Source organism: Salvelinus sp. IW2-2015, linkage group LG20, assembly GCF_002910315.2.
Source record: "Salvelinus sp. IW2-2015 linkage group LG20, ASM291031v2, whole genome shotgun sequence".
NCBI lineage: Eukaryota > Metazoa > Chordata > Actinopteri > Salmoniformes > Salmonidae > Salvelinus > Salvelinus sp. IW2-2015.
The window spans coordinates 62782362-62791632 of NC_036860.1; positions in this window are offsets into that span (position 1 = coordinate 62782362).

A 9271-nucleotide genomic window follows, 5' to 3' on the forward strand; every position below is an offset into this window, starting at 1 on the left:
GCAACAGGTCACTAATTCTGCTTGCTGCTGTGATTGCACACTGTGGTATTTCACCCAATAGATATGGGAGTTTATCAACAATGGATTTGGTTTTGAATTCTTTGTGGATCTGTGTAATATGAGGGAAATATGTGTCTCTAACATGATCATGCATTTGGCAGAAGGTTAGGAAGTGCAGCTCAGTTTCCACCTCATTTTGTGTGCAGTGTACACATAGCCTGTCTTCTCTTGAGAGCCAGGTCTGCCTTTGGCGGCCTTTCTCAATAGCAAGGTTATGCTCACTGAGTCTGTACATAGTMAAAGATTTCCTTAATTTTGCGTCAAATTGTGTTGCTGTCCTGGGGGGGTCTGTTTGTGTTTGTGTACAGAGCCCCAGGACCAGCCTGCTAAGGGGGCTCTTCTCCAGGTTAATTTCTCTGTAGGTGATGGCTTTGTTATGGAAGGTTTGGGAATCGCTTCCTTTTAGGTGGTTGTAGAATTTAACGGCTCTTTTCTGGATTTTGATCATTAGCGGGTATCAGCCTAATTCTGCTCTGCATGCATTATTTGGTGTTTTACATTGTACACAGAGGATATTTGTGCAGAATTCTGCATGCAGAGTCTCAATTTGGTGTTTGTGCCATACTTTGAATTCTTGGTTATTGACCGGACCCCAGACCTCACAACCATAAAGGGCATGTCACGTTCTGACCCTAGTTCCTTTTTTATGTCTTTATTTTGGTTTGGTCAGAACGTGAGTTGGGGTGTGTATTCTATGTTCTATATTCTATGTTTTGTTCTATGTGTTGTATTTCTGTGTTTGGCCTAGTATGGTTCCCAATCAGAGGCAGCTGTCAATCGTTGTCTCTGATTGAGAACCATACTTAGGTAGCCTGTTCCTACCTGTGTTTGTGGGTAGTTGTTTCCTGTTTTGTTTTCACCATTCAGGACTGTTTTGGGTTGTTTTTTATTTATTTATTTTTATTTATTTATACTTTTTTTTGTCATTCACGTTGTTATTTTTGTATTTTTTCATTTTATGTTATATTAAAGTAACATGGACACTTACCACGCTGCATTTTGGTCCGATCCTTCATATTCCTCATCTGAAGAAGAAAATCGTGACAGGGCAATGGGTTCTATAACCGATTCAAGTATTTTTTGCCAGATCCTAATTGGTATGTTGAATTTTATGTTCCTTTTGATAACATAGAAGGCTCTTCTTGCCTTGTCTCTCAGATCGTTCACAGCTTTGTGTAACCTACCTGTGGCGCTGATGTTTAGGCTGAGGTATGTATCATTTTTTTGTGTGATCTAGGGCAACGGTGTCTAGATGGAATTTGTATTCATGGTCCTGGCAATTGGACCTTTTTTGGAACACCATCATTTTTGTCTTACTGAGATTTACTGTCAGGGACCAGGTCTGACAGAATATGTGCAGAAGATCTAGGTGCTGCTGTAGGCCCTCCTTGATTGGGGAAAGAAGCACCAGATCATCAGCAAACAGTAGACATTTGACTTCAGATTCTAATAGGGTGAGGTCGGGTGCTGCAGACTGTTCTAGTGCCCTCGCCAATTTGTTAATATATGTTGAAGATGATGGGGCTTAAGCTGCATCTCTGTCTCACCCCCAGCCTTATGGAAAGAAATTTGTGTTATTTGCCAATTTTAACCCCACACATGTTTGTGTACAAGCATTTTATAATGTTGTATGTTTTTCCCCCAACACCACTTTCCATCAATTTGTACAGCAGACCCTCATGCCAAATTGAGCCAAAGGCTTTTTTGAAATCAACAACGTATTTAGGGGCGGCAGGTAGCCTAGTGGTTAGAGCGTTGGACTAGTAACCGAAAGGTAGCAAAATCAAGTCCCCGAGCTGACAAGGTGAAAATCTGTCGTTCTGCCCCTAAACAAGGCAGTTAACCCACTGTTCCTAGGCCGTCATTGAAAATAAGAATTTGTTCTTAACTTGCTTGCCTAGTTAAATAAAGGTACAAAAAAAAGACTTTGCCTCTGTTTTGGTTTGTTAATTAGGGTGTGCAGGGTGAATACGTGGTCTGTCGTACGATAATTTGGTAAAAAGCCAATTTGACATTTGCTCAGTATATTGTTTTCACTGAGAATGTACAAATCTGCTGTTAATGATACTGCAGAGGATTTCCCCAAAGTTACTGTTGATGCATATCCCACGGTAGTTATTGGGGTCAAGTTTGTCTCCACTTTTGTGGATTAGGGTGATCAGTCCTTGGTTCCAAATATTGGGGAAGATACCAGAGCTGAGGATGATGTTAAAGAGTTTAAGTATAGCCAATTGGAATTTGGTCTGTATATTTCATTTCATTTTGGATACCATCAACCCCACAGGCCTTTTTGGGTTGGAGGGTTTGTATTTTGTCCTGTAGTTCATTCAATGTAATTGGATAATGCAGTGGGTTCTGGTAGTCTTAAATTGTTGATTCTAAGATTTGTATTTGATCATGTATATGWTTTTGCTGTTCTTTGTTATAGGGCCAAAAAGATTGGAGAAGTGGTTAACCCATACATCTCCATTTTGGATAGATAACTCTTCATATTGTTTGTGTAGAGTTTTCACATTTTCCCAGAAGTGGTTAGATTCTATGGATTCTTCAATTACATTGAGCTAATTTCTGACGTGCTGTTCCTTCTTTTTCCCTAGTGTATTTCTGTATTGTTTTAGTGATTCACCATAGTGAAGGCGTAGGCTCAGGTTTTCTGGGTCTCTATGTTTTTGGTTGGATAGGTTTCTCAATTTCTTTCATTCTTTGCATTCTTCATCAAACCATTTGTCATTGTTGTTAATTTTCTTAGGTTATCTGCTTGACAGTTTTAGATTCGATAGAGAAGATGAGAGGTCAAATTTAATGTTTAGGCTTTCTACTGCCAAGTTTACACCTTCACTATTACAGTGAAATGTTTTGTCCCGAAGTTATCTAAAACGGATAGTTTTTGTTGTTGCCTAATTGTTTTTTGGTAGGTTTCTACACTACTTTCCTTGCGTCTATAGCATTTCTTAATATTATGCAATTTCTTTGGCTTTGATGCCTCATGGTTGAGTATTGCTCTGTTCAAGTACAGAAGGGCGGCAGGTAGCCTAGTGGTTAGCGCGTTGGACTAGTAAACAAAAGGTTGCAAGATTGTATCCCCGAGCTGACATGTTGTTCTGTTCTGCCCCTGAACAAGGTTCTGTCTCCTAGAGAACACTGTTCCTAGGCTGTCATTGAAAATAAGAGTTTGTTCTTAACTGACTTGCCTAGTTAAATAAAGGTTTAAAAAAAGTAGGCTGTGATCTGATAAGGGTGTCAGTGGGTTGACTGTGAATGCTCTGAGCGATACTGGGTTGAGCTCAATGAATTAGTAATCTACAGTACTACTGCCAAGGGATGAGCTGTAGGTGTACATACCATAGGAGTTTCCTCAAAGCCTACCATTGACTATGTACAGACCCAGCATGAAACAGAGCTGTAGGAGTTGTGACTCATTTTTGTTGGTGGTTTTGTCATAGTTGTGTCTAAAGGGGGCATATTTGGGAGGGAATACTGTCAGCTCCAGGTAGGTGTTTGTCCCCCTGTGTGCTGAGAGGGTCAGGTTCTGGAATTTAGGTCGCCACATGTCCCTGGGCCTGGAAATTGTTGATCTCCCCCTCTAGGATGGAGAAGCTGTCATCTTTAAAGTATGGAGATTCTATTGGGGGGGATATACAGTTGAAGTCGGAAGTATACATACACTTAGGTTGGAGTCATTAAAACCTGTTTTTAAACCACTCCACAAATTTCTTGTTAAACTATAGTTTTGGCAAATCTACTTTGTGCATGACACAAGTAATGTTTCCAACAATTGTTTACAGACAGATTATTTCACTTATAATTCACTGTATCACAATTCCAGTGGGTCAGACGTTTACCTACACTAAGTTGACTGTGCCTTAAACAGCTTAGAAAATTCCTTTAGAAGGCTTTAGAAGCTTCTGATAGGCTAATTGACATCATTTGAGTCAATTGGAGGTGTACCTGTGGATGTATTTCAAGGCCTACTTTCAAACGCAGTGCCTCTTTGCTTGACATCATGGGAAAATCAAAAGAAATCAGCCAAAACCTCAGAAAAAAATTGTAGACCTCAAGTCTGGTTCATCCTTGGGAGCAATTTCCAAACGCCTGAAGGTACCACGTTCATCTGTACAAACAATAGTACGCAGTTATAAACACCATGCAGCTGTCATACGCTCAGGAAGGAGACGCGTTCTGTCTCCTAGAGATGAACGTACTTTGGTGCGAAAAGTGCAAATCATCCCAGAACAACAGCAAAGGACCTTGTGAAGATGTTGGAGGAAACAGGTACAAAAGTATCTACTTCCACAGTAAAATGAGTCCTATATCGACATAACCTGAAAGGCCGCTCAGCAAGGAAGAAGCCACTGCTCCAAACGTCCATAAAAAACCCAGGCTACGGTGTGCAACTGCACATGGGGACAAAGATCGTACTTTTTGGAGAAATGTCCTCTGGTCAAACCTGACTCAGTTACACCAGCTCTGTCAGGAGGAATGTGTCAAAATTCACCCAATTTATTGTGGAAGGCTACCCAAAACATTTGACCCAAGTTAAACAATTTAAAGGCAATGCTACCAAATACTAATTGAGTGTATGTAAACTTCTGACCCACTGGCAATGTGATGAATTAATTCTACTTCCGGCGCCGACCGAGATGGCCGCCTCGCTTCACGTTCCTAGGAAAATATGCAGTATTTATTATTCCTTACATTGGTACCCAGGTAATCTTAGGTTTCATTACATACAGTCGGGAGGAACTACTGAATATATAAGGGCAACGTCAACTCACCATCGTTACAACCAGGAATATGACTCTCCCGAAGCGGATCCTGTGTTTTGCCTTCCACCCAATACAATGGATCTGATCCCAGCCGGCGACCCCAAACAACGACGCCGTAAATGGGCAAACGAAGCGGTCTCCTGGTCAGGCTTCGGAGATGGGCACATCGCCTCCACTCCCTAGCATAATCCTCGCCAATGTCCAGTCTCTTGACAATAAGGTTGATGAAATCCGAGCAGGTAACATTCCAGAGAGACATCAGAGATTGTAACGTTCTTTGCTTCACGGAAACATGGCTCACTCGAGAGACGCTAACGGAGTCGGTGCAGCCAGCTGGTTTCTTCACGCATCGCGCCGACAGAAACAAACATCTTTCTGGTAAGAAGAGGGGCGGGGGTGTATGCCTTATGATTACGAGACGTGGTGTGTATTACAACATACAGGAACTCAAGTCATTCTGTTCACCTGATTTAGAATTCCTCACAATCAAATGTCGACCGTTTATCTACCAAGGGAATTCTCTTCGATTATAATCACAGCCGTATATATTCCCCCCAAGCAGACACCATCGATGGCCCTGAACGAACTTTATCTGACTCTTTGTAAACTGGAAACCACACACCTGAGGCTGTATTCATCGTAGCTGGGGATTTTAACAAGGCTAATCTGAAAACAAAACTCCCTAAATTCTATCAGCATATCGATTGTGCTACCAGGGCTGGTAAAACCTTGGATCATTGTTATACTAACTTCCGCGACGCATATAAGGCCCTCCCCGCCCTCCTTTCGGAAAAGCTGACCATGACTCCATTTTGTTGCTTCCAGCCTACAAACAGAAACTAAAACAGCAAGCTCCCGCGCTCAGGTCTGTTCAACGCTGGTCCGACCAATCTGATTCCACGCTTCAAGACTGCTTCGTCACGTGGATTGGGATATGTTCCGCATTGCGTCCAACAACAACATTGACGAATACGCTGATTCGGTGAGCGAGTTCATTAGAAAGTGCATTGACCTTGTCGTACCCACAGCAACGATTAAAACATTCCCAAACCAGAAACCGTGGATTGATGGCAGTATTCGCGTGAAACTGAAAGCCGCGAACCACTGCTTAACCAGGGCAAGGTGACCGGAAACATGACCGAATACAAACAGTGTAGCTATTCCTCCGCAAGGCAATCAAACAAGCTAGTCCCAGTATAGAGACAAAGTAGAGTCGCATTCAACAGCTCAGACACAAGAGGTATGTGGCAGGGTCTACAGTCAATCACGGATTAAAAAGAAAACCAGCCCGTCGCGGACCAGGATGTCTTGCCTCCAGACAGACAAAATAACTTTTTTGCTCGCTTTGAGGACAATACAGTGCCACTGACACGGCCCGCTACCAAACCTGTGGGCTCTCCTTCACTGCAGCCGAGGTGAGTAAAACATTTAAACGTGTTAACCCTCGCAAGGCTACAGGCCCAGACGGCATTCCCAGCCGCGTCCTCAGAGCATGCGCAGACCAGCTGGCTGGTGTGTTTAAGGACATATTCAATCAATCCTTATCCCAGTCTGCTGTTCCCACATGCTTCAAGAGGGCCACCATTGTTCCTGTTCCCAAGAAAGCTAGGTAACTGAGCTAAACGACTACCGCCCCGTAGCACTCACTTCCGTCATCATGAAGTGCTTTGAGAGACTAGTCAAGGACCATATCACCTCCACCCTACCTGACACCTAGACCCACTCCAATTTGCTTACCGACCCAACAGGTCCACAGACGACGCACCACACTGCACACTGCCCTAACCCATCTGGACAAGAGGAATACCTATGTGGAATGCTGTTCATCGACTACAGCTCAGCATTTAACACCATAGTACCCTCCAAACTCGTCATCAAGCTTGAGACCCTGGGTCTCGCCCCCGCCCTGTGCAACTGGGTCTTGGACTTCCTGACGGGCCGCCCCCAGGTGGTGAGGGTAGGTAACAACATCTCCCACCCGCTGATCCTCAACACTGGGGCCCCACAAGGGTGCGTTCTGAGCCCTCTCCTGTACTCCCTGTTCACCCACGACTGCGTGGCCATGCACGCCTCCAACTCAATCATCAAGTTTGCGGATGACACTACAGTGGTAGGCTTGATTACCAACAACGACGAGACGGCCTACAGGGAGGAGGTGAGGGCCCTCGGAGTGTGGTGTCAGGAAAATAACCTCACACTCAACGTCAACAAAACAAAGGAGATGATTGTGGGTGGACTTCAGGAAACAGCAGAGGGAGCACCCCCCTATCCACATCGACGGGACAGTAGTGGAGAAGGTGAATAGTTTTAAGTTCCTCGGTGTACACATCACGGACAAACTGAATTGGTCCACCCACACAGACAGCGTTGTGAAGAAGGCGCAGCAGCGCCTCTTCAACCTCAGGAGGCTGAAGAATTCGGCTTGTCACCAAAAGCACTCACAAACTTCTACAAATGCACATCGAGTGCATCCTGTCGGGCTGTATCACCGCCTGGTACGGCAACTGCTCCGCCCACAACCGTAGGCTCTCCAGAGGTGGTGAGGTTTGCACAACGCATCACCGGGGGCAAACTACCTGCCCTCCAGGACACCTACACCACCCGATGTCACAGGAAGGCCATAAAGATCATCAAGGACAACAACCACCCGAGCCACTGCCTGTTCACCCCGCTATCATCCAGAAGGCGAGGTCAGTACAGGTGCATCAAAGCAGGGACCGGAGAGCTGAAAAACAGCTTCTATCTCAAGGCCATCAGACTGTTAAACAGCCACCACTAACATTTAGTGGCCGCTGCCAACATACTGACTCAACTCCAGCCACTTTAATAATGGGAATTGATGGAAATTATGTAAAAATGTATCACTAGCCACTTTAAACAATGCCACTTAATATAATGTTTACATACCCTACATTACTCATCTCATATGTATATGTATATACTGTACTCTATATCATCTACTGCATCTTGCCATCTTTATGTATACATGTTCACTAGCCACTTTAAACTATGCCACTTTATGTTTACATACCCTCATTACCATCTCAATATGGATAGACTGTACACTATACCATCTACTGCATCTTGCCTATGCCGTTCTGTACCATCACTCTTTCATATATCTTTATGTACATATTCTTTATCCCTTTACACTTGTGTGTATAAGGTAGTAGTTGTGGAATTGTTAGGTTAGATGTTGGTTATTACTGCATTGTCGGAACTAGAAGCACAAGCATTTCGCTACACTCGCATTAACATCTGCTAACCATGTGTATGTGACAAAAAAAAAWTGATTTGATTTTGATTTGATGAAAGAAATTAAGCTGAAATAAATCATTCTCTCTACTATTTTTTTGACATTTCACATTCTTAMAAAAGTTGTGATCTTAATTGACCTAAGACAGGGAATCTTTACTTCGATTAAATGTCAGGAAATGTGAAACTGAGTTTAAATGTATTTGGCTAAGGTGTATGTAAACTTCCGACTTCAACTGTAGGTAGCACACATGAGAATGTTTTTCTGTTGAGAGAATTTCCTTATTCATTTCTAGTCAGATGTAAAACACACACGCACAAACATGGACTCAGGTATGCCCACTAAACCATGTTTGTTCTGCAAAACATTTCTATGCATCTTCCTGTGTTGTGGATCCTGTCGCTAATTAAATCAAATCATATTTTATTTGTCACATGCTACACAGACAACAGGTGTAGACTAACAGTGAAACGCTTCAATGAAGATAATAAAATATCAAATATAAATAGTGACACAGTAAAACATTCATAGACGCTAACTAGCTTTAGCGCCTATTGACAATAGTATCTTCTGGCCGGGGGAGTTTTGATAAGAGGCCCGATGCTCATTCTGAACATTAAAACGCATCGCTTGCGGTGCGGCTTTGGAAACATAAGGAACGCGTCTGTTGTGGTGTTGAATTAAATAAGTTTAATTCGCTTTAATAACAACTAATACTCTTCTAGGTCTCACAGTTCAAAGCCATTTTGATTCTCTTGTTCTAGACCTGTCTTCATCACTGTAAGAAGTAGGTAATCTTGTGATAGTCCAATCACTATTCTAAATCCATTCCCTCGTTAGATTTAAAGTCCATAACTTTAGCAATAACATTTGATTCCTGTTTCTAACATTTCTGTTACAATAGCTTACACTAAATTATTTTCTTTTACATTCAACATATACACTTCCGGTCAAGTTTTAGAATACCTACTCATTCAAGGGTTTTTCTTTATTTTTACTATTTTCTACATTGTAGAATAATAATGAAGACATCAAAACTATGAAATAACACATATGGAATCATGTAGTAACTAAAAGTGTTAAACAAATCTAAATATATTTTACATTTGAGATTCTTCAAATAGCCACCCTTTGCCTTGATGACAGCTTTGCACATTCTTGGCATTTTCTCAACCAGCATGTATTTCAA